Below are 6,000 nucleotides of genomic sequence, written 5' to 3'. Positions count from 1 at the left end.
TCTCATGTGGTGCGAAACAGTGTTTGCCGTCTAGCAGTCCGAGACAGTGTTTGCTGTCTCGCTCAGCGAGACAGGGTTTGCTGAAACAGTGTTTGCCGTCTAGCAGTCCGAGACAGTGTTTGCTGTCTCGCTCAGCGAGACAGGGTTTGCTGTCTCGCTGAGCGAGACAGAGTTTTCTGTCTCGCGCTGCAAGACAGCGAGTATATAAGTCGGACTTAGGGTTTTTTTGATCTTTTCACGTCGGGTTTTGGGCGATTTCTGTTGATTTCCTGGGCGATTTTCTACAAGTTTCGACCAGTTCTCTGTCTTTTCTCCTTCTCTTCGTTTCTGATTCGTGTGGATCTTTCGTTTGGGGAGATTTCCTTCGGATTTGGTATATTTGTTTTCCCTCTTCTCTTTAAAATTTCAAGTTCCTTTAACTGTGACCTTGCATGCACTGTTTCGGCGACATTTCATGATATTTTGTTCAATTTCACATTCAAAACTTTAACTTTCCCCTTGGGTTTTACTGTAGCTTGTGTACCCATCATGTCGCCGGGCCGATCTCGAGCTCCCCGAGGCCGTTCGACTGTCCAGTCCCCCGAAGGGGCTGCTCCTGCTGCCGTTTCACATGGGGGTATATTTCTTTTGCCCTCTCACAAATTTATATACTGTATTTTGTCAACTTTATGTGTATATATCTGTGTTTGCATGCAGATCCTCGTTTGTATCCTTTGAGATACCTTCGAGAAGAGCCGGTATCCTCCTTTGAGGGGATCGACGCTTAAAAGTGTTTGTTTTGCTTGGACAAAACACACTTCAAAATACACAGGGGCGATTTCATATCATCCCACATGTATTGAAAGGTTTTGGTATGCTGTTATAATGCCCGTGCATAGTAACACATATCCCCTTCATACATGTGGTAGATGGGAAATCGTCACACCTGTTATGAGATAGTGACTATATCTTATGGAGTAAGATATACCGTTTTCTCTAAAATTTTAGGACCATCATCACGCAATTTATGTGTATCTCTTTTATCAGTCCATTTTCCTTCCACGATCTTCACCGTTGATGAAGTTACGGGCCAAAGTAGCGTTACCCACTCTTATTATGAGGGGTTACCGCTAATCGAATCCGCTCCTCAATTCAAGTCAGATTATAGAGAGGGAGCCAGAGAACTGATTCAGCGAGGGAGTTGTCGTATCTTATGACGGTTAATCACAGACGCAACCTTAATTTCGAAGCAGGAATCAAACCAATGCATAAGGAAGCCAGACTTCTTATTTGGTGACTCCGTGAAAGATCCGGCGATCGTTTCTTGTAGACCTGCACAGTGGTTGCATGAGGATGGTTCGTTATTCCTGTACTTGCCCTTTATTCCTCGAGAGCACTCACTGTTAAAGTTCAGGAATTTGTCAGTTGGACGTGAAATGTTCTGGAGGTTGACCGAGAACCATGAACGTATTCACTGTGGCTTCATTGGGAAAGAGACCACCCCGGGTTCCAGTGAAAGAGCTTCTGTGCGGGGATTTCATCCGGGCATCTTAGGTCAAGATAATATTCCACAGAATGAAAAGACAGCACATGCAAATATCGTGAGGAACCGTTTAACTGCAGTGAAGAAGAAACTATCCAATCAGAACTTCAGATGCTACGGATGGGTTCATTATTTTGGAGACAAGTGGTGGTGGACCAGAATGACTCGATATGTGTTGAACCGTTGGGGACGAGAATTAGCAGAACTAGGGTTGGAGGTCCCGATCCGGGCTACAATGTATGGTCTGCAGATCAGTGTGGGTCACTTCCTCTGTTTATTCAATATTTATAACCCTGACACCAACACATTCTTCACCAAGAATGGAGAGCTCGGATTACCATTACACGAAATGATGAAGGTTTCCGGTTTACCCATAGGTGATGTTCCATATCAAGAATTCTTCCCAACCACCAGTCAGCTGAACAAGATGAAAGATCGGTCAACTGTGACTCATGACACTCTATGGGAACTGACTTGTCATTATCACATAGCCATGGCTGAGATGGATACTAAAGCTAGGAAGAAATCTCCCCAGATCAGCTTAAAACAATTCGCCGATTATCTGTTCAAGAACCTGGATGATCGTTCGGAAGAGGTACGCGGATTGTCTCCTTTGAGTTCGGAAGAGGTACGTGGATTATCTCCTTTGAGTCCGGGTGAAATCAATCGGCTGATGGAGAAAACAAACACACAATCTTACACCTCTCATTCAGAAGACGGGTTTCCACATGGTACTAAATTCCGCTCTTATCTATGGAAAGTTGGTGTCCCGATTCATTCTACCACCCTGTTGGCTGGCTTTCTGGCCTTATGGTTAAAGATGTGTGTAGTTCCCCACCAGTCCTCTGATGCTATGCCATTGGAAGTATTGTATCCAGCCGTCCAGTTAGCCACAGGTCGCAGATTATCCTTGCTTCCTGCTATGGTGGTGGCTATTCACAGTGGATTACGACAATTAGTTTCCGTATTCACACAAGAGAAAAAGAAACCTTCCGCCAGTATATCTGCTCCGAAGCTAGAATTACCCTACACTTATTTGATGACATGGTTGGTTCTGCACCGGCCAGATTTAGTGGAAGCTCCTGAGACGGTGGATCCTAGTCTTCCTCTTTTACAGACCCTTGAGGGTTGCAAATGGATCAAACATCGATGGCCGGACATAACGAGGCAGTTCAAAATTCACAAGTGTTGGGAATTCTTCCCCTGCTTCCCTCGATTCTCTGGTACGTATAATACGACCTTGTTGGATGCTGAAGAGCCAAGGCAGAACCGTACCATTCTGGATGTCGGATGCTTCAGATGGCTGATGAACATTTGACCTGGTTATTTATTGTTCCGGGTAAGAGACGTTTGTTACATTGAACCCTATCTTCCATGTCGATTTGCCCGTCAATTCGGCTATGATCAAATATATGTCGGCAACCCGAACCGTTACCTTAGCGTTCAAGGTGGACTTATTGACGGGGCGAGATCTTGGTTCTGGAGCATTGCCGGCTGCACAAATGCTGAATTTGATCTCCCTTTAGAAGTGGCGCCTTTACGGATGACTTTCCTGTATTGTAAGTGGTTGATAGCCGCCAATATCGTCACTTGACGTAGGAGAATATCAGACTCAGAGGAAGAGGTAGCTCCACGGCAAGCAACAGAAGTGACCCGTGAAGCTGTGATGTCGCCCCGAGGAAAAGAGGCTGCTGAATCTTCAGACTTGTAAGACCTTCCGTCGCTCCTACCCAACCACAGAATGCTCCGAAAAGAAGGAGGGAGAGAGTCGTTATGACTTATCCCAACCGGATGACGGTAGAGGTCCTCAGCGGAGACGAAGAGGATGAAGAGGATACAGTGCCTCTTGCTCGTAGGCAAAGATCTCAATCTTCCACTCAGGCTCAAACTCAAGCTTCTCCCGGAATTGAACTGCGCACTAAACATCGTCATGAAGGACCCGGGGTTCAAGACGAGTCACGTCCCCTAAAAAGACGAAAGAAAGCCGCTTCTAAGCCACGCGTTCGTCTTCCCGCTTTAGAGGAAACGTCTGCCCGTAGCGCTTCTTCCGAAGAACAAGGTAACAATTCATTTTTATTGTTCTCATACTTTTTAACGCTCGAACTCATTCTATTCTCAACTTCTGTAGGGAGTCAAGAAGAGGGAGAATATCGAGTTGAAGCTGCTTCTCCCGGCGGTATGGAGACCGAGGAAACCAGCTTCGTCCAACAAATGCAGGACGCTCTGAAGGAAGGACCAGCTGGCGTTCCACCAACCTCTGACATTGATCCATCAGCTTCAAACACAGGTACTGATCTTTCTCCATTCGGAAGAGAAATCCGAGAAATGAATGAGTCGGACCGTGTGCCTCCTCTAATGACTTATGCGCTTGGTCTCCTTTTAGTTAAACTAAAAGAAGCGGGTGCAAGTAGTGGAGCTCTCGACTCTGTCCCCGTCAACGAAGGTAAAATTAATCTTTGTCTTGAGCAAATTTGTCTAAATTTATATGTTATTTATGGCTCAACACGTTCTGTAGATGCCACGATGCATGAATCAACTGAGAGAGAGGCTACTCATGCCACTAAAGTCGACGATTTTAATGATTTCAACTTTAATCTTGATATCTCGGAGGATGAACATCAGCAAATCTCCGCTTTCTTATCGGGGAAAGCTCCTGATGCAGCTACAGGATCAGATGTTGGAATTAGTTCAACAGAAGCAGGTCCTTTTGAGAGTAAAGCTTTGGTTCTGTAAACTCCATATATACATACATATATATTTTAACTTGATTAATCATATAAGTATTCAAATTTAGGATGTCTAGAATTATACCCCCGCAACATGTGCACCATAGTCCGGTTGACTACCTCCGTTTGTCCGTTTGTTTGTGGGTGAAATGATGTGCTCTTCTTCAATTTGGTGTCCATCAAACTCCACAAAGAATCCCAAAAATGCCCGAGAAAACGGCTATAACCGGATAGTCGTGACCTCGTGCCATGGGCAAGAACTGAGGTTGATTTGCAATCATCAATTCTTGAATTTCAACCCACTACTCCTATGGACCCCATGATGATAGAAGTCACCGTCACTCCCCAAATTAGTCTGGTCGCAACAAAAGTGAGACCAACTGAAGAAGTTGGTACGTCAGCCAATGTTGTGCCTAGAGTTGGTGAGTTTTACCCATTATTTGTTCCAAATTTCGGATTAACATCCCATTATGCTCATTGTAATCCTTCTGTTTGTAGAATCCCCTCCTAAGGAGCCTCTTAGCTTGGACCCAAAGTTTTCTGAGGTTGAGATTGAAAAATCTTCTGACGTAGCTGGTGTGTCCAAAGCTGCTATTCCTAAACCAACTTTGGTTGTTCAGGAAGCCGAACTACCGTCCTTGGGTGAACAAAGTCATGCTGAAGGCTCTTCCGTCGAACTTGGTATGCTTCAGCTCATTGTCTTGTATACATATATATGTTCTGTACTGACTTATTTGCCTTCATCGCAGTTCCTTCATCATTATCAAATCATATCCAAACTCTGTTGACAGACGAGGATCCGGACAAGGCGGTCATTTGTTCTGATCTCCAAGGCTTTGTCTCCTTTTTGAACACCATGATCGATCACATTCTCTTCAAAGGGTCACCTTTTGAGAATTTTAAGAGACCTCTTGATCACTACATATCGGAAATTAGAGAGGAAGGATATGGTGAGTTAGCCGATTCGCTCAGTGCTTATTTGGTCGACTTGAGGCGACATGTTGAACTTCTGAAGGATCTCCGCACCAAAGGCGTACCCTCCTATATCGCTTCTCACATGGACTCCAGATTGCAAGCGTGGCATGATTCTCAGAAATCTGCTAACTCCGAACTCAAAAAGCTAAGAGCCCGCAGTAATCAACTTAGGGTGAGTGTTGGCAGGAAAACACACGCCAAGGTTAACCTGCGTCGGGACATAGAGTTGAATCAAGCGGAGATAGCTCACTTAGAAGAGCAACTTGTAAATGCCAAGGATGCTCGTGAAATTCTAGAGTCTGAGTTGATGAAGGTAACTCAAGCTGAAGAAGACCTGTTTCAGCAACTGAATCTTCAGGATAAAATACTTGCTGAAAAGGAACAAGAGATTGTCGAGCTTCAAAGTGTTGACGAAGAAGCTTTCAAGGTTAAATTGATGGCTGAGCTTGAACAGGCTTATGCGTTAGAGCTTTCGAAACTTGAAGATCATATTCGTCAACATAAACTTTTGTAATTGAAGAACATATATTTTTTGTAGCTTTATTTGAACGCTTTTGGTCAATATAGTGAACCCTTTTGCTCATTAAGATTTTATTATGATTACTCATTCTTGTTTAGAATAAATAACCATAATACTTATAGGATTTTTGGCAAATCCTCAGCCATCAACGGATTTGGTATACCTTTACCGACCACCGTTTGAATCGGGCTAGTATGTGGATTATCTAAGTCCATTCCACATATAACGTTATGCTAAAAGAATTAGACTCTTTTAGA

This window comes from Asparagus officinalis, chromosome 3 (genome assembly GCF_001876935.1).
Source record: "Asparagus officinalis chromosome 3, Aspof.V1, whole genome shotgun sequence".
NCBI lineage: Eukaryota > Viridiplantae > Streptophyta > Magnoliopsida > Asparagales > Asparagaceae > Asparagus > Asparagus officinalis.
The sequence above is the reverse complement of the archived record's forward strand: the minus strand, read 5'-3'. Positions refer to the sequence as shown.